This window comes from Pelodiscus sinensis, chromosome 6, assembly GCF_049634645.1.
Source record: "Pelodiscus sinensis isolate JC-2024 chromosome 6, ASM4963464v1, whole genome shotgun sequence".
In the NCBI taxonomy this organism is placed as follows: Eukaryota; Metazoa; Chordata; order Testudines; family Trionychidae; genus Pelodiscus; species Pelodiscus sinensis.
The window spans coordinates 121,521,586-121,549,363 of NC_134716.1; the positions used below are offsets into that span (position 1 = coordinate 121,521,586).

The 27,778-nt window shown below is 67.0% G+C and overlaps 13 non-coding genes across 13 annotated transcripts; all 13 read left to right on the plus strand.

Moving 5' to 3' along the window:
- Positions 1-1,291: 1,291 nt before the first annotated feature.
- Positions 1,292-1,363, plus strand: TRNAP-AGG (transfer RNA proline (anticodon AGG)). Its single transcript has one exon. It is a non-coding gene; the product is annotated as a tRNA-Pro (tRNA).
- Positions 1,364-3,255: 1,892 nt separating this feature from the next.
- Positions 3,256-3,327, plus strand: TRNAP-AGG (transfer RNA proline (anticodon AGG)). Its single transcript has one exon. It is a non-coding gene; the product is annotated as a tRNA-Pro (tRNA).
- A 1,901-nt stretch (positions 3,328-5,228) lies between these two features.
- On the plus strand, positions 5,229-5,300 carry TRNAP-AGG (transfer RNA proline (anticodon AGG)). Its single transcript has one exon. It is a non-coding gene; the product is annotated as a tRNA-Pro (tRNA).
- A 1,901-nt stretch (positions 5,301-7,201) lies between these two features.
- Positions 7,202-7,273, plus strand: TRNAP-AGG (transfer RNA proline (anticodon AGG)). Its single transcript has one exon. It is a non-coding gene; the product is annotated as a tRNA-Pro (tRNA).
- Positions 7,274-11,139: 3,866 nt separating this feature from the next.
- Positions 11,140-11,211, plus strand: TRNAP-AGG (transfer RNA proline (anticodon AGG)). Its single transcript has one exon. It is a non-coding gene; the product is annotated as a tRNA-Pro (tRNA).
- A 1,895-nt stretch (positions 11,212-13,106) lies between these two features.
- Positions 13,107-13,178, plus strand: TRNAP-AGG (transfer RNA proline (anticodon AGG)). The gene has a single exon. It is a non-coding gene; the product is annotated as a tRNA-Pro (tRNA).
- Positions 13,179-15,088: 1,910 nt separating this feature from the next.
- Positions 15,089-15,160, plus strand: TRNAP-AGG (transfer RNA proline (anticodon AGG)). The gene has a single exon. It is a non-coding gene; the product is annotated as a tRNA-Pro (tRNA).
- Positions 15,161-17,066: 1,906 nt separating this feature from the next.
- Positions 17,067-17,138, plus strand: TRNAP-AGG (transfer RNA proline (anticodon AGG)). Its single transcript has one exon. It is a non-coding gene; the product is annotated as a tRNA-Pro (tRNA).
- A 1,909-nt stretch (positions 17,139-19,047) lies between these two features.
- On the plus strand, positions 19,048-19,119 carry TRNAP-AGG (transfer RNA proline (anticodon AGG)). The gene has a single exon. It is a non-coding gene; the product is annotated as a tRNA-Pro (tRNA).
- A 1,909-nt stretch (positions 19,120-21,028) lies between these two features.
- On the plus strand, positions 21,029-21,100 carry TRNAP-AGG (transfer RNA proline (anticodon AGG)). Its single transcript has one exon. It is a non-coding gene; the product is annotated as a tRNA-Pro (tRNA).
- Positions 21,101-23,008: 1,908 nt separating this feature from the next.
- On the plus strand, positions 23,009-23,080 carry TRNAP-AGG (transfer RNA proline (anticodon AGG)). Its single transcript has one exon. It is a non-coding gene; the product is annotated as a tRNA-Pro (tRNA).
- A 1,896-nt stretch (positions 23,081-24,976) lies between these two features.
- TRNAP-AGG (transfer RNA proline (anticodon AGG)) lies at positions 24,977-25,048 on the plus strand. The gene has a single exon. It is a non-coding gene; the product is annotated as a tRNA-Pro (tRNA).
- A 1,903-nt stretch (positions 25,049-26,951) lies between these two features.
- On the plus strand, positions 26,952-27,023 carry TRNAP-AGG (transfer RNA proline (anticodon AGG)). Its single transcript has one exon. It is a non-coding gene; the product is annotated as a tRNA-Pro (tRNA).
- The last annotated feature ends 755 nt before the right edge of the window (positions 27,024-27,778 follow it).

The following is a 27,778-nucleotide window of genomic DNA, read 5'->3' on the forward strand; positions in this document are numbered from 1 at the left end:
GACGGCTGTAGGGCTGGAAGGCCCGTCCCGGGAGAGGATGTCATCCAGGCGCCGGACTTCAGACGGCCGACGATTCCACCTCTGCTGCAAGCGTGCCCCGAGCACGACGCCATTGTTGCGGGGAACTGATTGCTTTAGCAAGGGGAGCACTCGCCTTCTCTTTCTTTCTCTCTCTCTTCCGGACTCCGCCTCACAGCTAGCAGCCGCTTGTTCCTTTCCCGCTGGGAAGCCAGAGCCAGGAGGCAGGCCGGGCGTGGCTTGTTGGTCTAGGAGCATGATTCTTGCTTTGGGAGCAAGAGGTCCCGGGTGCGAGTCCCGGACAAGCCCTTGCCGCTTCCCGCTGAGCTGTGGCCTTCTTGCCCTTTTTCTCTCGAGCTGCTGCTGGCTGACGGTCTGAATTGAGAGGCGTCTTGAGCAGGGAGCTGGAAGGTGGGCACGGGGGCACGGCAAGCTGGTTGCCGAGGCATGGCTGGAGGAGGCGCGGCGGGAAGTGGTCGGCTGTGGTCCCCCATTGGATTCAATGGGGTGACCTGGTGGCCGGAATTCCTCCCGGCCGCCCGCTGTCCCCCAACGGGGGGGACGGCGCTCTCCGGCACGAGCCCCGGTGGCAGGGCTTAATGGCTCAGCTCTAGCGGAGGCGGTGGGGGGAGGTGCTTTCTAGTGGGCACCTGAAGGCAGGGGAGGGGCCGAAGGGTCGGCCGGGGGAGGAGGCGGAGGCTGGGAGGCGGCCGGAGCCCATCTGCCCGCCGGGCAGGGGCAGACGCTGCCGCCCCGAGGCCCGCGGCGGAGCCGCCAGCTCAGCTGGAAAACTGCAGCCGCGCACGAGGCCCCCAGCTCTCGGGGGACAGCCCCCGCCCCCCCCCCCGTGCGTGGCGCACTCGGAGCGCCGTTCGGGATGGGAGACGCTTTACAGCCTGCTTGATCTCGGGCCAGAAGCTTGAGGACGAGCAGCCAGGCCAAAGGCGGCCCGGTGCTCTCGGGGCGGCAGAGGCCCAGCGCCGAGCTCCCGGACGAGGCCCGGCCAACGAGCGTGCTTGCCGGTGTCCCGGGCCTACTTTGGCCGGCCTTTTCCTCCCCACGTGCGTGCTGTGCCGTGCCGCGGCGTGGCGTGCGAGCCAGGTCAGGCCGCGAATGAGCTTTCTTTCTTGCTCTCGCAGCGGGATGGACCGCCCCGGGAGGCCAGCTTGGAAAGGTGCCCGGAGGCGTGGGCCTTTTGCGCTTTGTGCCTCCGGCTGCCTGCTCTTTCCGCCAAATTCGTGAGGCTGCCAGGAGCCAGCTTGCCCCCAGGTCTGGCTTGTTGGTCTAGGGGTATGATTCTCGCTTAGGGTGCGAGAGGTCCCGGGTTCAACTCCCGGACAAGCCCTGGTCCTCTCCTGCTTGGGGCCGGCCCGTGCGCTCGGCTGTGGCTCTCCTCTTTCTTACTTCAGCCCTGCGGATAGGTCACGGGGCCCCCTCTTTGGCGGGAGCAGCGCCCCAACCCATCTTCCCGCTGGGTGCCCCGCTCGCCCATTCACGTTACGCTACTCGTGTGCCCGTGTCCTTGTGGTACTCCAAGATGCCGGCGTTGGCTCTGCGCCTCTCCTTCAAGCTCCAGCTCCGAGAGTCAGGCCCAGCCAACAGCGAGCCGGCCTCTGGCGGGAACGGCTACGCAGCGTAGTGGGCCCGTGGAGCAACATCCGCGCAACAACGAAGCACAGGGGAGGCACCCAGCTACCCTGAACGGTCGGTCTTTCCTGCCAAGCTGCCGCCTGGTTGGCGGGCCGAGGCGTCTGCCTCGAAAGGAGGACCGAGTCCTGCACGGACGGGGGGCTTTCTCACGCGACAGGGTCCATCTGGCCAATGGCTTTTCCACAGCCACAACAGTGGGCCCCCCTCCATGTGCTGAAGGTCACAGAAGGGGTCTGGCGGGCGCCTCCTCCCTTTGGTCTTCCGACCGGCTCCTGCCCTCAGGACCACGTCTGCTAGGAACTGACGGCTGTAGGGCTGGAAGGCCCGTCCCGGGAGAGGATGTCATCCAGGCGCCGGACTTCAGACGGCCGACGATTCCACCTCTGCTGCAAGCGTGCCCCGAGCACGACGCCATTGTTGCGGGGAACTGATTGCTTTAGCAAGGGGAGCACTCGCCTTCTCTTTCTTTCTCTCTCTCTTCCGGACTCCGCCTCACAGCTAGCAGCCGCTTGTTCCTTTCCCGCTGGGAAGCCAGAGCCAGGAGGCAGGCCAGGCGTGGCTTGTTGGTCTAGGAGCATGATTCTTGCTTTGGGAGCAAGAGGTCCCGGGTGCGAGTCCCGGACAAGCCCTTGCCGCTTCCCGCTGAGCTGTGGCCTTCTTGCCCTTTTTCTCTCGAGCTGCTGCTGGCTGACAGTCTGAATTGAGAGGCGTCTTGAGCTGGAAGGTGGGCACGGGGGCACGGCAAGCTGGTTGCCGAGGCATGGCTGGAGGAGGCGCGGCGGGAAGTGGTCGGCTGTGGTCCCCCATTGGATTCAATGGGGTGACCTGGTGGCCGGAATTCCTCCCGGCCGCCCGCTGTCCCCCAACGGGGGGGACGGCGCTCTCCGGCACGAGCCCCGGTGGCAGGGCTTAATGGCTCAGCTCTAGCGGAGGCGGTGGGGGGAGGTGCTTTCTAGTGGGCACCTGAAGGCAGGGGAGGGGCCGAAGGGTCGGCCGGGGGAGGAGGCGGAGGCTGGGAGGCGGCCGGAGCCCATCTGCCCGCCGGGCAGGGGCAGACGCTGCCGCCCCGAGGCCCGCGGCGGAGCCGCCAGCTCAGCTGGAAAACTGCAGCCGCGCACGAGGCCCCCAGCTCTCGGGGGACAGCCCCCGCCCCCCCCCCCCGTGCGTGGCGCACTCGGAGCGCCGTTCGGGATGGGAGACGCTTTACAGCCTGCTTGATCTCGGGCCAGAAGCTTGAGGACGAGCAGCCAGGCCAAAGGCGGCCCGGTGCTCTCGGGGCGGCAGAGGCCCAGCGCCGAGCTCCCGGACGAGGCCCGGCCAACGAGCGTGCTTGCCGGTGTCCCGGGCCTACTTTGGCCGGCCTTTTCCTCCCCACGTGCGTGCTGTGCCGTGCCGCGGCGTGGCGTGCGAGCCAGGTCAGGCCGCGAATGAGCTTTCTTTCTTGCTCTCGCAGCGGGATGGACCGCCCCGGGAGGCCAGCTTGGAAAGGTGCCCGGAGGCGTGGGCCTTTTGCGCTTTGTGCCTCCGGCTGCCTGCTCTTTCCGCCAAATTCGTGAGGCTGCCAGGAGCCAGCTTGCCCCCAGGTCTGGCTTGTTGGTCTAGGGGTATGATTCTCGCTTAGGGTGCGAGAGGTCCCGGGTTCAACTCCCGGACAAGCCCTGGTCCTCTCCTGCTTGGGGCCGGCCCGTGCGCTCGGCTGTGTCTCTCCTCTTTCTTACTTCAGCCCTGCGGATAGGTCACGGGGCCCCCTCTTTGGCGGGAGCAGCGCCCCAACCCATCTTCCCGCTGGGTGCCCCGCTCGCCCATTCACGTTACGCTACTCGTGTGCCCGTGTCCTTGTGGTACTCCAAGATGCCGGCGTTGGCTCTGCGCCTCTCCTTCAAGCTCCAGCTGCGGGAGTCAGGCCCAGCCAACAGCGAGCCGGCCTCTGGCGGGAACGGCTACGCAGCGTAGTGGGCCCGTGGAGCAACATCCGCGCAACAACGAAGCACAGGGGAGGCACCCAGCTACCCTGAACGGTCGGTCTTTCCTGCCAAGCTGCCGCCTGGTTGGCGGGCCGAGGCGTCCGCCTCGAAAGGAGGACCGAGTCCTGCACGGACGGGGGGCTTTCTCACGCGACAGGGTCCATCTGGCCAATGGCTTTTCCACAGCCACAACAGTGGGCCCCCCTCCATGTGCTGAAGGTCACAGAAGGGGTCTGGCGGGCGCCTCCTCCCTTTGGTCTTCCGACCGGCTCCTGCCCTCAGGACCACGTCTGCTAGGAACTGACGGCTGTAGGGCTGGAAGGCCCGTCCCGGGAGAGGATGTCATCCAGGCGCCGGACTTCAGACGGCCGACGATTCCACCTCTGCTGCAAGCGTGCCCCGAGCACGACGCCATTGTTGCGGGGAACTGATTGCTTTAGCAAGGGGAGCACTCGCCTTCTCTTTCTTTCTCTCTCTCTTCCGGACTCCGCCTCACAGCTAGCAGCCGCTTGTTCCTTTCCCGCTGGGAAGCCAGAGCCAGGAGGCAGGCCGGGCGTGGCTTGTTGGTCTACGAGCATGATTCTTGCTTTGGGAGCAAGAGGTCCCGGGTGCGAGTCCCGGACAAGCCCTTGCCGCTTCCCGCTGAGCTGTGGCCTTCTTGCCCTTTTTCTCTCGAGCTGCTGCTGGCTGACGGTCTGAATTGAGAGGCGTCTTGAGCAGGGAGCTGGAAGGTGGGCACGGGGGCACGGCAAGCTGGTTGCCGAGGCATGGCTGGAGGAGGCGCGGCGGGAAGTGGTCGGCTGTGGTCCCCCATTGGATTCAATGGGGTGACCTGGTGGCCGGAATTCCTCCCGGCCGCCCGCTGTCCCCCAACGGGGGGGACGGCGCTCTCCGGCACGAGCCCCGGTGGCAGGGCTTAATGGCTCAGCTCTAGCGGAGGCGGTGGGGGGAGGTGCTTTCTAGTGGGCACCTGAAGGCAGGGGAGGGGCCGAAGGGTCGGCCGGGGGAGGAGGCGGAGGCTGGGAGGCGGCCGGAGCCCATCTGCCCGCCGGGCAGGGGCAGACGCTGCCGCCCCGAGGCCCGCGGCGGAGCCGCCAGCTCAGCTGGAAAACTGCAGCCGCGCACGAGGCCCCCGGCTCTTGGGGGACAGCCCCCGCCCCCCCCCCCCCCGGGCGAGGCGCACTCGGAGCGCCGTTCGGGATGGGAGACGCTTTACAGCCTGCTTGATCTCGGGCCAGAAGCTTGAGGACGAGCAGCCAGGCCAAAGGCGGCCCGGTGCTCTCGGGGCGGCAGAGGCCCAGCGCCGAGCTCCCGGACGAGGCCCGGCCAACGAGCGTGCTTGCCGGTGTCCCGGGCCTACTTTGGCCGGCCTTTTCCTCCCCACGTGCGTGCTGTGCCGTGCCGCGGCGTGGCGTGCGAGCCAGGTCAGGCCGCGAATGAGCTTTCTTTCTTGCTCTCGCAGCGGGATGGACCGCCCCGGGAGGCCAGCTTGGAAAGGTGCCCGGAGGCGTGGGCCTTTTGCGCTTTGTGCCTCTGGCTGCCTGCTCTTTCCGCCAAATTCGTGAGGCTGCCAGGAGCCAGCTTGCCCCCAGGTCTGGCTTGTTGGTCTAGGGGTATGATTCTCACTTAGGGTGCGAGAGGTCCCGGGTTCAACTCCCGGACAAGCCCTGGTCCTCTCCTGCTTGGGGCCGGCCCGTGCGCTCGGCTGTGGCTCTCCTCTTTCTTACTTCAGCCCTGCGGATAGGTCACGGGGCCCCCTCTTTGGCGGGAGCAGCGCCCCAACCCATCTTCCCGCTGGGTGCCCCGCTCGCCCATTCACGTTACGCTACTCGTGTGCCCGTGTCCTTGTGGTACTCCAAGATGCCGGCGTTGGCTCTGCGCCTCTCCTTCAAGCTCCAGCTCCGGGAGTCAGGCCCAGCCAACAGCGAGCCGGCCTCTGGCGGGAACGGCTACGCAGCGTAGTGGGCCCGTGGAGCAACATCCGCGCAACAACGAAGCACAGGGGAGGCACCCAGCTACCCTGAACGGTCGGTCTTTCCTGCCAAGCTGCCGCCTGGTTGGCGGGCCGAGGCGTCCGCCTCGAAAGGAGGACCGAGTCCTGCACGGACGGGGGGCTTTCTCACGCGACAGGGTCCATCTGACCAATGGCTTTTCCACAGCCACAACAGTGGGCCCCCCTCCACGTGCTGAAGGTCACAGAAGGGGTCTGGCGGGCGCCTCCTCCCTTTGGTCTTCCGACCGGCTCCTGCCCTCAGGACCACGTCTGCTAGGAACTGACGGCTGTAGGGCTGGAAGGCCCGTCCCGGGAGAGGATGTCATCCAGGCGCCGGACTTCAGACGGCCGACGATTCCACCTCTGCTGCAAGCATGCCCCGAGCACGACGCCATTGTTGCGGGGAACTGATTGCTTTAGCAAGGGGAGCACTCGCCTTCTCTTTCTTTCTTTCTTTCTCTCTTCCGGACTCCGCCTCACAGCTAGCAGCCGCTTGTTCCTTTCCCGCTGGGAAGCCAGAACCAGGAGGCAGGCCGGGCGTGGCTTGTTGGTCTAGGAGCATGATTCTTGCTTTGGGAGCAAGAGGTCCCGGGTGCGAGTCCCGGACAAGCCCTTGCCGCTTCCCGCTGAGCTGTGGCCTTCTTGCCCTTTTTCTCTCGAGCTGCTGCTGGCTGACGGTCTGAATTGAGAGGCGTCTTGAGCTGGAAGGTGGGCACGGGGGCACGGCAAGCTGGTTGCCGAGGCATGGCTGGAGGAGGCGCGGCGGGAAGTGGTCGGCTGTGGTCCCCCATTGGATTCAATGGGGTGACCTGGTGGCCGGAATTCCTCCCGGCCGCCCGCTGTCCCCCAACGGGGGGGACGGCGCTCTCCGGCACGAGCCCCGGTGGCAGGGCTTAATGGCTCAGCTCTAGCGGAGGCGGTGGGGGGAGGTGCTTTCTAGTGGGCACCTGAAGGCAGGGGAGGGGCCGAAGGGTCGGCCGGGGGAGGAGGCGGAGGCTGGGAGGCGGCCGGAGCCCATCTGCCCGCCGGGCAGGGGCAGACGCTGCCGCCCCGAGGCCCGCGGCGGAGCCGCCAGCTCAGCTGGAAAACTGCAGCCGCGCACGAGGCCCCCGGCTCTCGGGGGACAGCCCCCGCACCTCCCCCCCGGGCGTGGCGCACTCGGAGCGCCGTTCGGGATGGGAGACGCTTTACAGCCTGCTTGATCTCGGGCCAGAAGCTTGAGGACGAGCAGCCAGGCCAAAGGCGGCCCGGTGCTCTCGGGGCGGCAGAGGCCCAGCGCCGAGCTCCCGGACGAGGCCCGGCCAACGAGCGTGCTTGCCGGTGTCCCGGGCCTACTTTGGCCGGCCTTTTCCTCCCCACTTGCGTGCTGTGCTGTGCCGTGCCGCGGCGTGGCGTGCGAGCCAGGTCAGGCCGCGAATGAGCTTTCTTTCTTGCTCTCGCAGCGGGATGGACCGCCCCGGGAGGCCAGCTTGGAAAGGTGCCCGGAGGCGTGGGCCTTTTGCGCTTTGTGCCTCCGGCTGCCTGCTCTTTCCGCCAAATTCGTGAGGCTGCCAGGAGCCAGCTTGCCCCCAGGTCTGGCTTGTTGGTCTAGGGGTATGATTCTCGCTTAGGGTGCGAGAGGTCCCGGGTTCAACTCCCGGACAAGCCCTGGTCCTCTCCTGCTTGGGGCCGGCTCGGCTGTGGCTCTCCTCTTTGTTACTTCAGCCCTGCGGATAGGTCACGGGGCCCCCTCTTTGGCGGGAGCAGCGCCCCAACCCATCTTCCCGCTGGGTGCCCCGCTCGCCCATTCACGTTACGCTACTCGTGTGCCCGTGTCCTTGTGGTACTCCAAGATGCCGGCGTTGGCTCTGCGCCTCTCCTTCAAGCTCCAGCTCCGGGAGTCAGGCCCAGCCAACAGCGAGCCGGCCTCTGGCGGGAACGGCTACGCAGCGTAGTGGGCCTGTGGAGCAACATCCGCGCAACAACGAAGCACAGGGGAGGCACCCAGCTACCCTGAACGGTCGGTCTTTCCTGCCAAGCTGCCGCCTGGTTGGCGGGCCGAGGCGTCCGCCTCGAAAGGAGGACCGAGTCCTGCACGGACGGGGGGCTTTCTCACGCGACAGGGTCCATCTGGCCAATGGCTTTTCCACAGCCACAACAGTGGGCCCCCCTCCACGTGCTGAAGGTCACAGAAGGGGTCTGGCGGGCGCCTCCTCCCTTTGGTCTTCCGACCGGCTCCTGCCCTCAGGACCACGTCTGCTAGGAACTGACGGCTGTAGGGCTGGAAGGCCCTTCCCGGGAGAGGATGTCATCCAGGCGCCGGACTTCAGACGGCCGACGATTCCACCTCTGCTGCAAGCGTGCCCCGAGCACGACGCCATTGTTGCGGGGAACTGATTGCTTTAGCAAGGGGAGCACTCGCCTTCTCTTTCTTTCTTTCTTTCTCTCTTCCGGACTCCGCCTCACAGCTAGCAGCCGCTTGTTCCTTTCCCGCTGGGAAGCCAGAACCAGGAGGCAGGCCGGGCGTGGCTTGTTGGTCTACGAGCATGATTCTTGCTTTGAGAGCAAGAGGTCCCGGGTGCGAGTCCCGGACAAGCCCTTCCCGCTGAGCTGTGGCCTTCTTGCCCTTTTTCTCTCGAGCTGCTGCTGGCTGACGGTCTGAATTGAGAGGCGTCTTGAGCAGGGAGCTGGAAGGTGGGCACGGGGGCACGGCAAGCTGGTTGCTGAGGCATGGCTGGAGGAGGCGCGGCGGGAAGTGGTCGGCTGTGGTCCCCCATTGGATTCAATGGGGTGACCTGGTGGCCGGAATTCCTCCCGGCCGCCCGCTGTCCCCCAACGGGGGGGACGGCGCTCTCCGGCACGAGCCCCGGTGGCAGGGCTTAATGGCTCAGCTCTAGCGGAGGCGGTGGGGGGAGGTGCTTTCTAGTGGGCACCTGAAGGCAGGGGAGGGGCCGAAGGGTCGGCCGGGGGAGGAGGCGGAGGCTGGGAGGCGGCCGGAGCCCATCTGCCCGCCGGGCAGGGGCAGACGCTGCCGCCCCGAGGCCCGCGGCGGAGCCGCCAGCTCAGCTGGAAAACTGCAGCCGCGCACGAGGCCCCCGGCTCTCGGGGGACAGCCCCCGCCCCCCCCCGCGTGGCGCACTCGGAGCGCCGTTCGGGATGGGAGACGCTTTACAGCCTGCTTGATCTCGGGCCAGAAGCTTGAGGACGAGCAGCCAGGCCAAAGGCGGCCCGGTGCTCTCGGGGCGGCAGAGGCCCAGCGCCGAGCTCCCGGACGAGGCCCGGCCAACGAGCGTGCTTGCCGGTGTCCCGGGCCTACTTTGGCCGGCCTTTTCCTCCCCACGTGCTTGCTGTGCCGTGGCGTGGCGTGGCGTGGCGTGCGAGCCAGGTCAGGCCGCGAATGAGCTTTCTTTCTTGCTCTCGCAGCGGGATGGACCGCCCCGGGAGGCCAGCTTGGAAAGGTGCCCGGAGGCGTGGGCCTTTTGCGCTTTGTGCCTCTGGCTGCCTGCTCTTTCCGCCAAATTCGTGAGGCCTGCCAGGAGCCAGCTTGCCCCCAGGTCTGGCTTGTTGGTCTAGGGGTATGATTCTCGCTTACGGTGCGAGTGGTCCCAGGTTCAACTCTCGGACAAGCCCTGGTCCTCTCCTGCTTGGGGCCGGCCCGCGCGCTCGGCTGTGGCTCTCCTCTTTCTTACTTCAGCCCTGCGGATAGGTCACGGGGCCCCCTCTTTGGCGGGAGCAGCGCCCCAACCCATCTTCCCGCTGGGTGCCCCGCTCGCCCATTCACGTTACGCTACTCGTGTGCCCGTGTCCTTGTGGTACTCCAAGATGCCGGCGTTGGCTCTGCGCCTCTCCTTCAAGCTCCAGCTCCGGGAGTCAGGCCCAGCCAACAGCGAGCCGGCCTCTGGCGGGAACGGCTACGCAGCGTAGTGGGCCTGTGGAGCAACATCCGCGCAACAACGAAGCACAGGGGAGGCACCCAGCTACCCTGAACGGTCGGTCTTTCCTGCCAAGCTGCCGCCTGGTTGGCGGGCCGAGGCGTCCGCCTCGAAAGGAGGACCGAGTCCTGCACGGACGGGGGGCTTTCTCACGCGACAGGGTCCATCTGGCCAATGGCTTTTCCACAGCCACAACAGTGGGCCCCCCTCCACGTGCTGAAGGTCACAGAAGGGGTCTGGCGGGCGCCTCCTCCCTTTGGTCTTCCGACCGGCTCCTGCCCTCAGGACCACGTCTGCTAGGAACTGACGGCTGTAGGGCTGGAAGGCCCGTCCCGGGAGAGGATGTCATCCAGGCGCCGGACTTCAGACGGCCGACGATTCCACCTCTGCTGCAAGCGTGCCCCGAGCACGACGCCATTGTTGCGGGGAACTGATTGCTTTAGCAAGGGGAGCACTAGCCTTCTCTTTCTTTCTTTCTTTCTCTCTTCCGGACTCCGCCTCACAGCTAGCAGCCGCTTGTTCCTTTCCCGCTGGGAAGCCAGAACCAGGAGGCAGGCCGGGCGTGGCTTGTTGGTCTAGGAGCATGATTCTTGCTTTGGGAGCAAGAGGTCCCGGGTGCGAGTCCCGGACAAGCCCTTGCCGCTTCCCGCTGAGCTGTGGCCTTCTTGCCCTTTTTCTCTCGAGCTGCTGCTGGCTGACGGTCTGAATTGAGAGGCGTCTTGAGCAGGGAGCTGGAAGGTGGGCACGGGGGCACGGCAAGCTGGTTGCCGAGGCATGGCTGGAGGAGGCGCGGCGGGAAGTGGTCGGCTGTGGTCCCCCATTGGATTCAATGGGGTGACCTGGTGGCCGGAATTCCTCCCGGCCGCCCGCTGTCCCCCAACGGGGGGGACGGCGCTCTCCGGCACGAGCCCCGGTGGCAGGGCTTAATGGCTCAGCTCTAGCGGAGGCGGTGGGGGGAGGTGCTTTCTAGTGGGCACCCGAAGGCAGGGGAGGGGCCGAAGGGTCGGCCGGGGGAGGAGGCGGAGGCTGGGAGGCGGCCGGAGCCCATCTGCCCGCCGGGCAGGGGCAGACGCTGCCGCCCCGAGACCCGCGGCGGAGCCGCCAGCTCAGCTGGAAAACTGCAGCCGCGCACGAGGCCCCCGGCTCTCGGGGGACAGCCCCCGCCCCCCCCCCCCCCGGGCGTGGCGCACTCGGAGCGCCGTTCGGGATGGGAGACGCTTTACAGCCTGCTTGATCTCGGGCCAGAAGCTTGAGGACGAGCAGCCAGGCCAAAGGCGGCCCGGTGCTCTCGGGGTGGCAGAGGCCCAGCGCCGAGCTCCCGGACGAGGCCCGGCCAACGAGCGTGCTTGCCGGTGTCCCGGGCCTACTTTGGCCGGCCTTTTCCTCCCCACGTGCTTGCTGTGCCGTGGCGTGGCGTGGCGTGCGAGCCAGGTCAGGCCGCGAATGAGCTTTCTTTCTTGCTCTCGCAGCGGGATGGACCGCCCCGGGAGGCCAGCTTGGAAAGGTGCCCGGAGGCGTGGGCCTTTTGCGCTTTGTGCCTCTGGCTGCCTGCTCTTTCCGCCAAATTCGTGAGGCTGCCAGGAGCCAGCTTGCCCCCAGGTCTGGCTTGTTGGTCTAGGGGTATGATTCTCGCTTAGGGTGCGAGAGGTCCCGGGTTCAACTCCCGGACAAGCCCTGGTCCTCTCCTGCTTGGGGCCGGCCCGTGCGCTCGGCTGTGGCTCTCCTCTTTCTTACTTCAGCCCTGCGGATAGGTCACGGGGCCCCCTCTTTGGCGGGAGCAGCGCCCCAACCCATCTTCCCGCTGGGTGCCCCGCTCGCCCATTCACGTTACGCTACTCGTGTGCCCGTGTCCTTGTGGTACTCCAAGATGCCGGCGTTGGCTCTGCGCCTCTCCTTCAAGCTCCAGCTGCGGGAGTCAGGCCCAGCCAACAGCGAGCCGGCCTCTGGCGGGAACGGCTACGCAGCGTAGTGGGCCCGTGGAGCAACATCCGCGCAACAACGAAGCACAGGGGAGGCACCCAGCTACCCTGAACGGTCGGTCTTTCCTGCCAAGCTGCCGCCTGGTTGGCGGGCCGAGGCGTCCGCCTCGAAAGGAGGACCGAGTCCTGCACGGACGGGGGCTTTCTCACGCGACAGGGTCCATCTGACCAATGGCTTTTCCACAGCCACAACAGTGGGCCCCCCTCCACGTGCTGAAGGTCACAGAAGGGGTCTGGCGGGCGCCTCCTCCCTTTGGTCTTCCGACCGGCTCCTGCCCTCAGGACCACGTCTGCTAGGAACTGACGGCTGTAGGGCTGGAAGGCCCGTCCCGGGAGAGGATGTCATCCAGGCGCCGGACTTCAGACGGCCGACGATTCCACCTCTGCTGCAAGCGTGCCCCGAGCACGACGCCATTGTTGCGGGGAACTGATTGCTTTAGCAAGGAGAGCACTCGCCTTCTCTTTCTTTCTTTCTTTCTCTCTTCCGGACTCCGCCTCACAGCTAGCAGCCGCTTGTTCCTTTCCCGCTGGGAAGCCAGAACCAGGAGGCAGGCCGGGCGTGGCTTGTTGGTCTACGAGCATGATTCTTGCTTTGAGAGCAAGAGGTCCCGGGTGCGAGTCCCGGACAAGCCCTTCCCGCTGAGCTGTGGCCTTCTTGCCCTTTTTCTCTCGAGCTGCTGCTGGCTGACGGTCTGAATTGAGAGGCGTCTTGAGCAGGGAGCTGGAAGGTGGGCACGGGGGCACGGCAAGCTGGTTGCTGAGGCATGGCTGGAGGAGGCGCGGCGGGAAGTGGTCGGCTGTGGTCCCCCATTGGATTCAATGGGGTGACCTGGTGGCCGGAATTCCTCCCGGCCGCCCGCTGTCCCCCAACGGGGGGGACGGCGCTCTCCGGCACGAGCCCCGGTGGCAGGGCTTAATGGCTCAGCTCTAGCGGAGGCGGTGGGGGGAGGTGCTTTCTAGTGGGCACCTGAAGGCAGGGGAGGGGCCGAAGGGTCGGCCGGGGGAGGAGGCGGAGGCTGGGAGGCGGCCGGAGCCCATCTGCCCGCCGGGCAGGGGCAGACGCTGCCGCCCCGAGGCCCGCGGCGGAGCCGCCAGCTCAGCTGGAAAACTGCAGCCGCGCACGAGGCCCCCGGCTCTCGGGGGACAGCCCCCGCCCCCCCCCGCGTGGCGCACTCGGAGCGCCGTTCGGGATGGGAGACGCTTTACAGCCTGCTTGATCTCGGGCCAGAAGCTTGAGGACGAGCAGCCAGGCCAAAGGCGGCCCGGTGCTCTCGGGGCGGCAGAGGCCCAGCGCCGAGCTCCCGGACGAGGCCCGGCCAACGAGCGTGCTTGCCGGTGTCCCGGGCCTACTTTGGCCGGCCTTTTCCTCCCCACGTGCTTGCTGTGCCGTGGCGTGGCGTGGCGTGGCGTGCGAGCCAGGTCAGGCCGCGAATGAGCTTTCTTTCTTGCTCTCGCAGCGGGATGGACCGCCCCGGGAGGCCAGCTTGGAAAGGTGCCCGGAGGCGTGGGCCTTTTGCGCTTTGTGCCTCCGGCTGCCTGCTCTTACCGCCAAATTCGTGAGGCTGCCAGGAGCCAGCTTGCCCCCAGGTCTGGCTTGTTGGTCTAGGGGTATGATTCTCGCTTAGGGTGCGAGAGGTCCCGGGTTCAACTCCCGGACAAGCCCTGGTCCTCTCCTGCTTGGGGCCGGCCCGTGCGCTCGGCTGTGGCTCTCCTCTTTCTTACTTCAGCCCTGCGGATAGGTCACGGGGCCCCCTCTTTGGCGGGAGCAGCGCCCCAACCCATCTTCCTGCTGGGTGCCCCGCTCGCCCATTCACGTTACGCTACTCGTGTGCCCGTGTCCTTGTGGTACTCCAAGATGCCGGCGTTGGCTCTGCGCCTCTCCTTCAAGCTCCAGCTGCGGGAGTCAGGCCCAGCCAACAGCGAGCCGGCCTCTGGCGGGAACGGCTACGCAGCGTAGTGGGCCCGTGGAGCAACATCCGCGCAACAACGAAGCACAGGGGAGGCACCCAGCTACCCTGAACGGTCGGTCTTTCCTGCCAAGCTGCCGCCTGGTTGGCGGGCCGAGGCGTCTGCCTCGAAAGGAGGACCGAGTCCTGCACGGACGGGGGGCTTTCTCACGCGACAGGGTCCATCTGGCCAATGGCTTTTCCACAGCCACAACAGTGGGCCCCCCTCCACGTGCTGAAGGTCACAGAAGGGGTCTGGCGGGCGCCTCCTCCCTTTGGTCTTCCGACCGGCTCCTGCCCTCAGGACCACGTCTGCTAGGAACTGACGGCTGTAGGGCTGGAAGGCCCGTCCCGGGAGAGGATGTCATCCAGGCGCCGGACTTCAGACGGCCGACGATTCCACCTCTGCTGCAAGCGTGCCCCGAGCACGACGCCATTGTTGCGGGGAACTGATTGCTTTAGCAAGGGGAGCACTCGCCTTCTCTTTCTTTCTTTCTCTCTCTCTTCCGGACTCCGCCTCACAGCTAGCAGCCGCTTGTTCCTTTCCCGCTGGGAAGCCAGAAACAGGAGGCAGGCCGGGCGTGGCTTGTTGGTCTAGGAGCATGATTCTTGCTTTGGGAGCAAGAGGTCCCGGGTGCGAGTCCCGGACAAGCCCTTGCCGCTTCCCGCTGAGCTGTGGCCTTCTTGCCCTTTTTCTCTCGAGCTGCTGCTGGCTGACGGTCTGAATTGAGAGGCGTCTTGAGCAGGGAGCTGGAAGGTGGGCACGGGGGCACGGCAAGCTGGTTGCCGAGGCATGGCTGGAGGAGGCGCGGCGGGAAGTGGTCGGCTGTGGTCCCCCATTGGATTCAATGGGGTGACCTGGTGGCCGGAATTCCTCCCGGCCGCCCGCTGTCCCCCAACGGGGGGGACGGCGCTCTCCGGCACGAGCCCCGGTGGCAGGGCTTAATGGCTCAGCTCTAGCGGAAACGGTGGGGGGAGGTGCTTTCTAGTGGGCACCCGAAGGCAGGGGAGGGGCCGAAGGGTCGGCCGGGGGAGGAGGCGGAGGCTGGGAGGCGGCCGGAGCCCATCTGCCCGCCGGGCAGGGGCAGACGCTGCCGCCCCGAGGCCCGCGGCGGAGCCGCCAGCTCAGCTGGAAAACTGCAGCCGCGCACGAGGCCCCCGGCTCTCGGGGGACAGCCCCCGCCCCCCCCCCCCCCGGGCGTGGCGCACTCGGAGCGCCGTTCGGGATGGGAGACGCTTTACAGCCTGCTTGATCTCGGGCCAGAAGCTTGAGGACGAGCAGCCAGGCCAAAGGCGGCCCGGTGCTCTCGGGGCGGCAGAGGCCCAGCGCCGAGCTCCCGGATGAGGCCCGGCCAACGAGCGTGCTTGCCGGTGTCCCGGGCCTACTTTGGCCGGCCTTTTCCTCCCCACTTGCGTGCTGTGCTGTGCCGTGCCGCGGCGTGGCGTGCGAGCCAGGTCAGGCCGCGAATGAGCTTTCTTTCTTGCTCTCGCAGCGGGATGGACCGCCCCGGGAGGCCAGCTTGGAAAGGTGCCCGGAGGCGTGGGCCTTTTGCGCTTTGTGCCTCCGGCTGCCTGCTCTTACCGCCAAATTCGTGAGGCTGCCAGGAGCCAGCTTGCCCCCAGGTCTGGCTTGTTGGTCTAGGGGTATGATTCTCGCTTAGGGTGCGAGAGGTCCCGGGTTCAACTCCCGGACAAGCCCTGGTCCTCTCCTGCTTGGGGCCGGCCCGTGCGCTCGGCTGTGGCTCTCCTCTTTCTTACTTCAGCCCTGCGGATAGGTCACGGGGCCCCCTCTTTGGCGGGAGCAGCGCCCCAACCCATCTTCCCGCTGGGTGCCCCGCTCGCCCATTCACGTTACGCTACTCGTGTGCCCGTGTCCTTGTGGTACTCCAAGATGCCGGCGTTGGCTCTGCGCCTCTCCTTCAAGCTCCAGCTGCGGGAGTCAGGCCCAGCCAACAGCGAGCCGGCCTCTGGCGGGAACGGCTACGCAGCGTAGTGGGCCCGTGGAGCAACATCCGCGCAACAACGAAGCACAGGGGAGGCACCCAGCTACCCTGAACGGTCGGTCTTTCCTGCCAAGCTGCCGCCTGGTTGGCGGGCCGAGGCGTCTGCCTCGAAAGGAGGACCGAGTCCTGCACGGACGGGGGGCTTTCTCACGCGACAGGGTCCATCTGGCCAATGGCTTTTCCACAGCCACAACAGTGGGCCCCCCTCCACGTGCTGAAGGTCACAGAAGGGGTCTGGCGGGCGCCTCCTCCCTTTGGTCTTCCGACCGGCTCCTGCCCTCAGGACCACGTCTGCTAGGAACTGACGGCTGTAGGGCTGGAAGGCCCGTCCCGGGAGAGGATGTCATCCAGGCGCCGGACTTCAGACGGCCGACGATTCCACCTCTGCTGCAAGCGTGCCCCGAGCACGACGCCATTGTTGCGGGGAACTGATTGCTTTAGCAAGGGGAGCACTCGCCTTCTCTTTCTTTCTTTCTCTCTCTCTTCCGGACTCCGCCTCACAGCTAGCAGCCGCTTGTTCCTTTCCCGCTGGGAAGCCAGAACCAGGAGGCAGGCCGGGCGTGGCTTGTTGGTCTAGGAGCATGATTCTTGCTTTGGGAGCAAGAGGTCCCGGGTGCGAGTCCCGGACAAGCCCTTGCCGCTTCCCGCTGAGCTGTGGCCTTCTTGCCCTTTTTCTGTCGAGCTGCTGCTGGCTGACGGTCTGAATTGAGAGGCGTCTTGAGCAGGGAGCTGGAAGGTGGGCACGGGGGCACGGCAAGCTGGTTGCCGAGGCATGGCTGGAGGAGGCGCGGCGGGAAGTGGTCGGCTGTGGTCCCCCATTGGATTCAATGGGGTGACCTGGTGGCCGGAATTCCTCCCGGCCGCCCGCTGTCCCCCAACGGGGGGGACGGCGCTCTCCGGCACGAGCCCCGGTGGCAGGGCTTAATGGCTCAGCTCTAGCGGAGGCGGTGGGGGGAGGTGCTTTCTAGTGGGCACCTGAAGGCAGGGGAGGGGCCGAAGGGTCGGCCGGGGGAGGAGGCGGAGGCTGGGAGGCGGCCGGAGCCCATCTGCCCGCCGGGCAGGGGCAGACGCTGCCGCCCCGAGGCCCGCGGCGGAGCCGCCAGCTCAGCTGGAAAACTGCAGCCGCGCACGAGGCCCCCGGCTCTCGGGGGACAGCCCCCGCCCCCCCCCCCCGCCGGGCGTGGCGCACTCGGAGCGCCGTTCGGGAGGGGAGACGCTTTACAGCCTGCTTGATCTCGGGCCAGAAGCTTGAGGACGAGCAGCCAGGCCAAAGGCGGCCCGGTGCTCTCGGGGCGGCAGAGGCCCAGCGCCGAGCTCCCGGACGAGGCCCGGCCAACGAGCGTGCTTGCCGGTGTCCCGGGCCTACTTTGGCCGGCCTTTTCCTCCCCACGTGCGTGCTGTGCCGTGCCGCGGCGTGGCGTGCGAGCCAGGTCAGGCCGCGAATGAGCTTTCTTTCTTGCTCTCGCAGCGGGATGGACCGCCCCGGGAGGCCAGCTTGGAAAGGTGCCCGGAGGCGTGGGCCTTTTGCGCTTTGTGCCTCCGGCTGCCTGCTCTTTCCGCCAAATTCGTGAGGCTGCCAGGAGCCAGCTTGCCCCCAGGTCTGGCTTGTTGGTCTAGGGGTATGATTCTCGCTTAGGGTGCGAGAGGTCCCGGGTTCAACTCCCGGACAAGCCCTGGTCCTCTCCTGCTTGGGGCCGGCCCGTGCGCTCGGCTGTGGCTCTCCTCTTTCTTACTTCAGCCCTGCGGATAGGTCACGGGGCCCCCTCTTTGGCGGGAGCAGCGCCCCAACCCATCTTCCCGCTGGGTGCCCCGCTCGCCCATTCACGTTACGCTACTCGTGTGCCCGTGTCCTTGTGGTACTCCAAGATGCCGGCGTTGGCTCTGCGCCTCTCCTTCAAGCTCCAGCTGCGGGAGTCAGGCCCAGCCAACAGCGAGCCGGCCTCTGGCGGGAACGGCTACGCAGCGTAGTGGGCCCGTGGAGCAACATCCGCGCAACAACGAAGCACAGGGGAGGCACCCAGCTACCCTGAACGGTCGGTCTTTCCTGCCAAGCTGCCGCCTGGTTGGCGGGCCGAGGCGTATGCCTCGAAAGGAGGACCGAGTCCTGCACGGACGGGGGGCTTTCTCACGCGACAGGGTCCATCTGGCCAATGGCTTTTCCACAGCCACAACAGTGGGCCCCCCTCCACGTGCTGAAGGTCACAGAAGGGGTCTGGCGGGCTCCTCCTCCCTTTGGTCTTCCGACCGGCTCCTGCCCTCAGGACCACGTCTGCTAGGAACTGACGGCTGTAGGGCTGGAAGGCCCTTCCCGGGAGAGGATGTCATCCAGGCGCCGGACTTCAGACGGCCGACGATTCCACCTCTGCTGCAAGCGTGCCCCGAGCACGACGCCATTGTTGCGGGGAACTGATTGCTTTAGCAAGGGGAGCACTCGCCTTCTCTTTCTTTCTTTCTCTCTCTCTTCCGGACTCCGCCTCACAGCTAGCAGCCGCTTGTTCCTTTCCCGCTGGGAAGCCAGAACCAGGAGGCAGGCCGGGCGTGGCTTGTTGGTCTAGGAGCATGATTCTTGCTTTGGGAGCAAGAGGTCCCGGGTGCGAGTCCCGGACAAGCCCTTGCCACTTCCGGCTGAGCTGTGGCCTTCTTGCCCTTTTTCTCTCGAGCTGCTGCTGGCTGACGGTCTGAATTGAGAGGCGTCTTGAGCAGGGAGCTGGAAGGTGGGCACGGGGGCACGGCAAGCTGGTTGCCGAGGCATGGCTGGAGGAGGCGCGGCGGGAAGTGGTCGGCTGTGGTCCCCCATTGGATTCAATGGGGTGACCAGGTGGCCGGAATTCCTCCCGGCCGCCCGCTGTCCCCCAACGGGGGGGACGGCGCTCTCCGGCACGAGCCCCGGTGGCAGGGCTTAATGGCTCAGCTCTAGCGGAGGCGGTGGGGGGAGGTGCTTTCTAGTGGGCACCTGAAGGCAGGGGAGGGGCCGAAGGGTCGGCCGGGGGAGGAGGCGGAGGCTGGGAGGCGGCCGGAGCCCATCTGCCCGCCGGGCAGGGGCAGACGCTGCCGCCCCGAGGCCCGCGGCGGAGCCGCCAGCTCAGCTGGAAAACTGCAGCCGCGCACGAGGCCCCCGGCTCTCGGGGGACAGCCCCCGCTCCCCCCCCCCCCCGCGTGGCGCACTCGGAGCGCCGTTCGGGATGGGAGACGCTTTACAGCCTGCTTGATCTCGGGCCAGAAGCTTGAGGACGAGCAGCCAGGCCAAAGGCGGCCCGGTGCTCTCGGGGCGGCAGAGGCCCAGCGCCGAGCTCCCGGACGAGGCCCGGCCAACGAGCGTGCTTGCCGGTGTCCCGGGCCTACTTTGGCCGGCCTTTTCCTCCCCACTTGCGTGCTGTGCTGTGCCGTGCCGCGGCGTGGCGTGCGAGCCAGGTCAGGCCGCGAATGAGCTTTCTTTCTTGCTCTCGCAGCGGGATGGACCGCCCCGGGAGGCCAGCTTGGAAAGGTGCCCGGAGGCGTGGGCCTTTTGCGCTTTGTGCCTCCGGCTGCCTGCTCTTACCGCCAAATTCGTGAGGCTGCCAGGAGCCAGCTTGCCCCCAGGTCTGGCTTGTTGGTCTAGGGGTATGATTCTCGCTTAGGGTGCGAGAGGTCCCGGGTTCAACTCCCGGACAAGCCCTGGTCCTCTCCTGCTTGGGGCCGGCCCGTGCGCTCGGCTGTGGCTCTCCTCTTTCTTACTTCAGCCCTGCGGATAGGTCACGGGGCCCCCTCTTTGGCGGGAGCAGCGCCCCAACCCATCTTCCCGCTGGGTGCCCCGCTCGCCCATTCACGTTACGCTACTCGTGTGCCCGTGTCCTTGTGGTACTCCAAGATGCCGGCGTTGGCTCTGCGCCTCTCCTTCAAGCTCCAGCTGCGGGAGTCAGGCCCAGCCAACAGCGAGCCGGCCTCTGGCGGGAACGGCTACGCAGCGTAGTGGGCCCGTGGAGCAACATCCGCGCAACAACGAAGCACAGGGGAGGCACCCAGCTACCCTGAACGGTCGGTCTTTCCTGCCAAGCTGCCGCCTGGTTGGCGGGCCGAGGCGTCCGCCTCGAAAGGAGGACCGAGTCCTGCACGGACGGGGGGCTTTCTCACGCGACAGGGTCCATCTGGCCAATGGCTTTTCCACAGCCACAACAGTGGGCCCCCCTCCATGTGCTGAAGGTCACAGAAGGGGTCTGGCGGGCGCCTCCTCCCTTTGGTCTTCCGACCGGCTCCTGCCCTCAGGACCACGTCTGCTAGGAACTGACGGCTGTAGGGCTGGAAGGCCCGTCCCGGGAGAGGATGTCATCCAGGCGCCGGACTTCAGACGGCCGACGATTCCACCTCTGCTGCAAGCGTGCCCCGAGCACGACGCCATTGTTGCGGGGAACTGATTGCTTTAGCAAGGGGAGCACTCGCCTTCTCTTTCTTTCTTTCTCTCTCTCTTCCGGACTCCGCCTCACAGCTAGCAGCCGCTTGTTCCTTTCCCGCTGGGAAGCCAGAAACAGGAGGCAGGCCGGGCGTGGCTTGTTGGTCTAGGAGCATGATTCTTGCTTTGGGAGCAAGAGGTCCCGGGTGCGAGTCCCGGACAGGCCCTTGCCGCTTCCCGCTGAGCTGTGGCCTTCTTGCCCTTTTTCTCTCGAGCTGCTGCTGGCTGACGGTCTGAATTGAGAGGCGTCTTGAGCAGGGAGCTGGAAGGTGGGCACGGGGGCACGGCAAGCTGGTTGCCGAGGCATGGCTGGAGGAGGCGCGGCGGGAAGTGGTCGGCTGTGGTCCCCCATTGGATTCAATGGGGTGACCTGGTGGCCGGAATTCCTCCCGGCCGCCCGCTGTCCCCCAACGGGGGGGACGGCGCTCTCCGGCACGAGCCCCGGTGGCAGGGCTTAATGGCTCAGCTCTAGCGGAGGCGGTGGGGGGAGGTGCTTTCTAGTGGGCACCCGAAGGCAGGGGAGGGGCCGAAGGGTCGGCCGGGGGAGGAGGCGGAGGCTGGGAGGCGGCCGGAGCCCATCTGCCCGCCGGGCAGGGGCAGACGCTGCCGCCCCGAGGCCCGCGGCGGAGCCGCCAGCTCAGCTGGAAAACTGCAGCCGCGCACGAGGCCCCCGGCTCTCGGGGGACAGCCCCCGCCCCCCCCCCCCCGGGCGTGGCGCACTCGGAGCGCCGTTCGGGATGGGAGACGCTTTACAGCCTGCTTGATCTCGGGCCAGAAGCTTGAGGACGAGCAGCCAGGCCAAAGGCGGCCCGGTGCTCTCGGGGCGGCAGAGGCCCAGCGCCGAGCTCCCGGATGAGGCCCGGCCAACGAGCGTGCTTGCCGGTGTCCCGGGCCTACTTTGGACGGCCTTTTCCTCCCCACTTGCGTGCTGTGCTGTGCCGTGCCGCGGCGTGGCGTGCGAGCCAGGTCAGGCCGCGAATGAGCTTTCTTTCTTGCTCTCGCAGCGGGATGGACCGCCCCGGGAGGCCAGCTTGGAAAGGTGCCCGGAGGCGTGGGCCTTTTGCGCTTTGTGCCTCCGGCTGCCTGCTCTTACCGCCAAATTCGTGAGGCTGCCAGGAGCCAGCTTGCCCCCAGGTCTGGCTTGTTGGTCTAGGGGCATGATTCTCGCTTAGGGTGCGAGAGGTCCCGGGTTCAACTCCCGGACAAGCCCTGGTCCTCTCCTGCTTGGGGCCGGCCCGCGCGCTCGGCTGTGGCTCTCCTCTTTCTTACTTCAGCCCTGCGGATAGGTCACGGGGCCCCCTCTTTGGCGGGAGCAGCGCCCCAACCCATCTTCCCGCTGGGTGCCCCGCTCGCCCATTCACGTTACGCTACTCGTGTGCCCGTGTCCTTGTGGTTCTCCAAGATGCCGGCGTTGGCTCTGCGCCTCTCCTTCAAGCTCCAGCTCCGGGAGTCAGGCCCAGCCAACAGCGAGCCGGCCTCTGGCGGGAACGGCTACGCAGCGTAGTGGGCCCGTGGAGCAACATCCGCGCAACAACGAAGCACAGGGGAGGCACCCAGCTACCCTGAACGCTCGGTCTTTCCTGCCAAGCTGCCGCCTGGTTGGCGGGCCGAGGCGTCTGCCTCGAAAGGAGGACCGAGTCCTGCACGGACGGGGGGCTTTCTCACGCGACAGGGTCCATCTGGCCAATGGCTTTTCCACAGCCACAACAGTGGGCCCCCCTCCACGTGCTGAAGGTCACAGAAGGGGTCTGGCGGGCGCCTCCTCCCTTTGGTCTTCCGACCGGCTCCTTCCCTCAGGACCATGTCTGCTAGGAACTGACGGCTGTAGGGCTGGAAGGCCCGTCCCGGGAGAGGATGTCATCCAGGCGCCGGACTTCAGACGGCCGACGATTCCACCTCTGCTGCAAGCGTGCCCCGAGAACGACGCCATTGTTGCGGGGAACTGATTGCTTTAGCAAGGGGAGCACTCGCCTTCTCTTCCTTTCTCTCTCTCTTCCGGACTCCGCCTCACAGCTAGCAGCCGCTTGTTCCTTTCCCGCTGAGAAGCCGGAACCAGAAGGCAGGCCGGGCGTGGCTTGTTGGTCTAGGAGCATGATTCTTGCTTTGGGAGCAAGAGGTCCCGGGTGCGAGTCCCGGACAAGCCCTTGCCACTTCCCGCTGAGCTGTGGCCTTCTTGCCCTTTTTCTCTCCAGCTGCTGCTGGCTGACGGTCTGAATTGAGAGGCGGCTTGAGCAGGGAGCTGGAAGGTGGGCACGGGGGCACGGCAAGCTGGTTGCCGAGGCATGGCTGGAGGAGGCGCGGCGGGAAGTGGTCGGCTGTGGTCCCCCATTGGATTCAATGGGGTGACCTGGTGGCCGGAATTCCTCCCGGCCGCCCGCTGTCCCCCAACGGGGGGGACGGCGCTCTCCGGCACGAGCCCCGGTGGCAGGGCTTAATGGCTCAGCTCTAGCGGAGGCGGTGGGGGGAGGTGCTTTCTAGTGGGCACCCGAAGGCAGGGGAGGGGCCGAAGGGTCGGCCGGGGGAGGAGGCGGAGGCTGGGAGGCGGCCGGAGCCCATCTGCCCGCCGGGCAGGGGCAGGGGCAGACGCGGCCGCCCCGAGGCCCGCGGCGGAGCCGCCAGCTCAGCTGGAAAACTGCAGCCGCGCACGAGGCCCCCGGCTCTCGGGGGACAGCCCCTGCCCCCCCCCCCGCCGGGCGTGGCGCACTCGGAGCACCGTTCGGGATGGGAGACGCTTTACATCCTGCTTGATCTCGGGCCAGAAGCTTGAGGACGAGCAGCCAGGCCAAAGGCGGCCCGGTGCTCTCGGGGCGGCAGAGGCCCAGCGCCGAGCTCCCGGACGAGGCCCGGCCAACGAGCGTGCTTGCCGGTGTCCCGGGCCTACTTTGGCCGGCCTTTTCCTCCCCACGTGCGTGCTGTGCCGTGCCGCGGCGTGGCGTGCGAGCCAGGTCAGGCCGCGAATGAGCTTTCTTTCTTGCTCTCGCAGCGGGATGGACCGCCCCGGGAGGCCAGCTTGGAAAGGTGCCCGGAGGCGTGGGCCTTTTGCGCTTTGTGCCTCCGGCTGCCTGCTCTTTCCGCCAAATTCGTGAGGCCTGCCAGGAGCCAGCTTGCCCCCAGGTCTGGCTTGTTGGTCTAGGGGCATGATTCTTGCTTAGGGTGCGAGAGGTCCCGGGTTCAACTCCCGGACAAGCCCTGGTCCTCTCCTGCTTGGGGCCGGCCCGCGCGCTCGGCTGTGGCTCTCCTCTTTTTTACTTCAGCCCTGCGGATAGGTCACGGGGCCCCCTCTTTGGCGGGAGCAGCGCCCCAACCCATCTTCCCGCTGGGTGCCCCTCTCGCCCATTCACGTTACGCTAGTCGTGTGCCCGTGTCCTTGTGGTACTCCAAGATGCCGGCGTTGGCTCTGCGCCTCTCCTTCAAGCTCCAGCTCCGGGAGTCAGGCCCAGCCAACAGCGAGCCGGCCTCTGGCGGGAACGGCTACGCAGCGTAGTGGGCCCGTGGAGCAACATCCGCGCAACAACGAAGCTCAGGGGAGGCACCCAGCTACCCTGAACGCTCGGTCTTTCCTGCCAAGCTGCCGCCTGGTTGGCGGGCCGAGGCGTCTGCCTCGAAAGGAGGACCGAGTCCTGCACGGACGGGGGGCTTTCTCACGCGACAGGGTCCATCTGGCCAATGGCTTTTCCACAGCCACACCAGTGGGCCCCCCTCCACGTGCTGAAGGTCACAGAAGGGGTCTGGCGGGCGCCTCCTCCCTTTGGTCTTCCGACCGGCTCCTGCCCTCAGGACCACGTCTGCTAGGAACTGACGGCTGTAGGGCTGGAAGGCCCGTCCCGGGAGAGGATGTCATCCAGGCGCCGGACTTCAGACGGCCGACGATTCCACCTCTGCTCCAAGCGTGCCCCGAGAACGACGCCATTGGTGCGGGGAACTGATTGCTTTAGCAAGGGGAGCACTCGCCTTCTCTTTCTTTCTCTCTCTCTTCCGGACTCCGCCTCACAGCTAGCAGCCGCTTGTTCCTTTCCCGCTGGGAAGCCAGAACCAGGAGGCAGGCCGGGCGTGGCTTGTTGGTCTAGGAGCATGATTCTTGCTTTGGGAGCAAGAGGTCCCGGGTGCGAGTCCCGGACAAGCCCTTGCCACTTCCCGCTGAGCTGTGGCCTTCTTGCCCTTTTTCTGTCGAGCTGCTGCTGGCTGACGGTCTGAATTGAGAGGCGTCTTGAGTAGGGAGCTGGAAGGAGGGCACGGGGGCACGGCAAGCTGGTTGCCGAGGCATGGCTGGAGGAGGCGCGGCGGGAAGTGGTCGGCCGCGGGCCCCCATTGGATTCAATGGGGTGACCTGGTGGCCGGAATTCCTCCCGGCCGCCCGCTGTCCCCCAACGGGGGGGACGGCGCTCTCCGGCACGAGCCCCGGTGGCAGGGCTTAATGGCTCAGCTCTAGCGGAGGCGGTGGGGGGAGGTGCTTTCTAGTGGGCACCTGAAGGCAGGGGAGGGGCCGAAGGGTCGGCCGGGGGAGGAGGCGGAGGCTGGGAGGCGGCCGGAGCCCATCTGCCCGCCGGGCAGGGGCAGACGCTGCCGCCCCGAGGCCCGCGGCGGAGCCGCCAGCTCAGCTGGAAAACTGCAGCCGCGCACGAGGCCCCCGGCTCTCGGGGGACAGCCCCCGCCCCCCCCCCCGCGTGGCGCACTCGGAGCGCCGTTCGGGATGGGAGACGCTTTACAGCCTGCTTGATCTCGGGCCAGAAGCTTGAGGACGAGCAGCCAGGCCAAAGGCGGCCCGGTGCTCTCGGGGCGGCAGAGGCCCAGCGCCGAGCTCCCGGACGAGGCCCGGCCAACGAGCGTGCTTGCCGATGTCCCGGGCCTACTTTGGCCGGCCTTTTCCTCCCCACGTGCGTGCTGTGCCGTGCCGCGGCGTGGCGTGCGAGCCAGGTCAGGCCGCGAATGAGCTTTCTTTCTTGCTCTCGCAGCGGGATGGACCGCCCCGGGGGGCCAGCTTGGAAAGGTGCCCGGAGACGTGGGCCTTTTGCGCTTTGTGCCTCCGGCTGCCTGCTCTTTCCGCCAAATTCGTGAGGCTGCCAGGAGCCAGCTTGTCCCCATGTCTGGCTTGTTGGTCTAGGGGTATGATTCTCGCTTAGGGTGCGAGAGGTCCCGGGTTCAACTCCCGGACAAGCCCTGGTCCTCTCCTGCTTGGGGCCGGCCCGTGCGCTCGGCTGTGGCTCTCCTCTTTCTTACTTCAGCCCTGCGGATAGGTCACGGGGCCCCCTCTTTGGCGGGAGCAGCGCCCCAACCCATCTTCCCGCTGGGTGCCCCGCTCGCCCATTCACGTTACGCTACTCGTGTGCCCGTGTCCTTGTGGTACTCCAAGATGCCGGCGTTGGCTCTGCGCCTCTCCTTCAAGCTCCAGCTCCGGGAGTCAGACCCAGCCAACAGCGAGCCGGCCTCTGGCGGGAACGGCTACGCAGCGTAGTGGGCCCGTGGAGCAACATCCGCGCAACAACGAAGCACAGGGGAGGCACCCAGCTACCCTGAACGGTCGGTCTTTCCTGCCAAGCTGCCGCCTGGTTGGCGGGCCGACGTGTCCGCCTCGAAAGGAGGACCGAGTCCTGCACGGACGGGGGGCTTTCTCACGCGACAGGGTCCATCTGGCCAATGGCTTTTCCACAGCCACAACAGTGGGCCCCCCTCCACGTGCTGAAGGTCACAGAAGGGGTCTGGCGGGCGCCTCCTCCCTTTGGTCTTCCGACCGGCTCCTGCCCTCAGGACCACGTCTGCTAGGAACTGACGGCTGTAGGGCTGGAAGGCCCGTCCCGGGAGAGGATGTCATCCAGGCGCCGGACTTCAGACGGCCGACGATTCCACCTCTGCTGCAAGCGTGCCCCGAGCACGACGCCATTGTTGCGGGGAACTGTTTGCTTTAGCAAGGGGAGCACTCGCCTTCTCTTTCTTTCTCTCTCTCTTCCGGACTCCGCCTCACAGCTAGCAGCCGCTTGTTCCTTTCCCGCTGGGAAGCCAGAACCAGGAGGCAGGTCGGGCGTGGCTTGTTGGTCTAGGAGCATGATTCTTGCTTTGGGAGCAAGAGGTCCCGGGTGCGAGTCCCGGACAAGCCCTTGCCACTTCCCGCTGAGCTGTGGCCTTCTTGCCCTTTTTCTCTCAAGCTGCTGCTGGCTGACGGTCTGAATTGAGAGGCGGCTTGAGCAGGGAGCTGGAAGGTGGGCACGGGGGCACGGCAAGCTGGTTGCCGAGGCATGGCTGGAGGAGGCGCGGCGGGAAGTGGTCGGCTGTGGTCCCCCATTGGATTCAATGGGGTGACCTGGTGGCCGGAATTCCTCCCGGCCGCCCGCTGTCCCCCAACGGGGGGGACGGCGCTCTTCGGCACGAGCCCCGTTGGCAGGGCTTAATGGCTCAGCTCTAGCGGAGGCGGTGGGGGGAGGTGCTTTCTAGTGGGCACCTGAAGGCAGGGGAGGGGCCGAAGGGTCGGCCGGGGGAGGAGGCGGAGGCTGGGAGGCGGCCGGAGCCCATCCGCCCGCCGGGCAGGGGCAGACGCGGCCGCCCCGAGGCCCGCGGCGGAGCCGCCAGCTCAGCTGGAAAACTGCAGCCGCGCACGAGGCCCCCGGCTCTCGGGGGACAGCCCCCGCCCTCCCCCTCCCCCGGTCGTGGCGCACTCGGAGCTCCATTCGGGAGGGGAGACGCTTTACAGCCTGCTTGATCTCGGGCCAGAAGCTTGAGGACGAGCAGCCAGGCCAAAGGCGGCCCGGTGCTCTCGGGGCGGCAGAGGCCCAGCGCCGAGCTCCCGGACGAGGCCCAGCCAACGAGCGTGCTTGCCGGTGTCCCGGGCCTACTTTGGCCGGCCTTTTCCTCCCCACGTGCGTGCTGTGCCGTGCCGCGGCGTGGCGTGCGAGCCAGGTCAGGCCGCGAATGAGCTTTCTTTCTTGCTCTCGCAGCGGGATGGACCGCCCCGGGAGGCCAGCTTGGAAAGGTGCCCGGAGGCGTGGGCCTTTTGCGCTTTGTGCCTCCGGCTGCCTGCTCTTTCCGCCAAATTCGTGAGGCCTGCCAGGAGCCAGCTTGCCCCCAGGTCTGGCTTGTTGGTCTAGGGGTATGATTCTCGCTTAGGGTGCGAGAGGTCCCGGGTTCAACTCTCGGACAAGCCCTGGTCCTCTCCTGCTTGGGGCCGGCCCGTGCGCTCGGCTGTGGCTCTCCTCTTTCTTACTTCAGCCCTGCAGATAGGTCACGGGGCCCCCTCTTTGGCGGGAGCAGCGCCCCAACCCATCTTCCCGCTGGGTGCCCCGCTCGCCCATTCACGTTACGCTACTCGTGTGCCCGTGTCCTTGTGGTACTCCAAGATGCCGGCGTTGGCTCTGCGCCTCTCCTTCAAGCTCCAGCTCCGGGAGTCAGGCCCAGCCAACAGCGAGCCGGCCTCTGGCGGGAACGGCTACGCAGCGTAGTGGGCCCGTGGAGCAACATCCGCGCAACAACGAAGCACAGGGGAGGCACCCAGCTACCCTGAACGGTCGGTCTTTCCTGCCAAGCTGCCGCCTGGTTGGCGGGCCGAGGCGTCTGCCTCGAAAGGAGGACCGAGTCCTGCACGGACGGGGGGCTTTCTCACGCGACAGGGTCCATCTGGCCAATGGCTTTTCCACAGCCACAACAGTGGGCCCCCCTCCACGTGCTGAAGGTCACAGAAGGGGTCTGGCGGGCGCCTCCTCCCTTTGGTCTTCCGACCGGCTCCTGCCCTCAGGACCACGTCTGCTAGGAACTGACGGCGGTAGAGCTGGAAGGCCCGTCCCGGGAGAGGATGTCATCCAGGCGCCGGACTTCAGACGGCCGACGATTCCACCTCTGCTGCAAGCGTGCCCCGAGAACGACGCCATTGTTGCGGGGAACTGATTGCTTTAGCAAGGGGAGC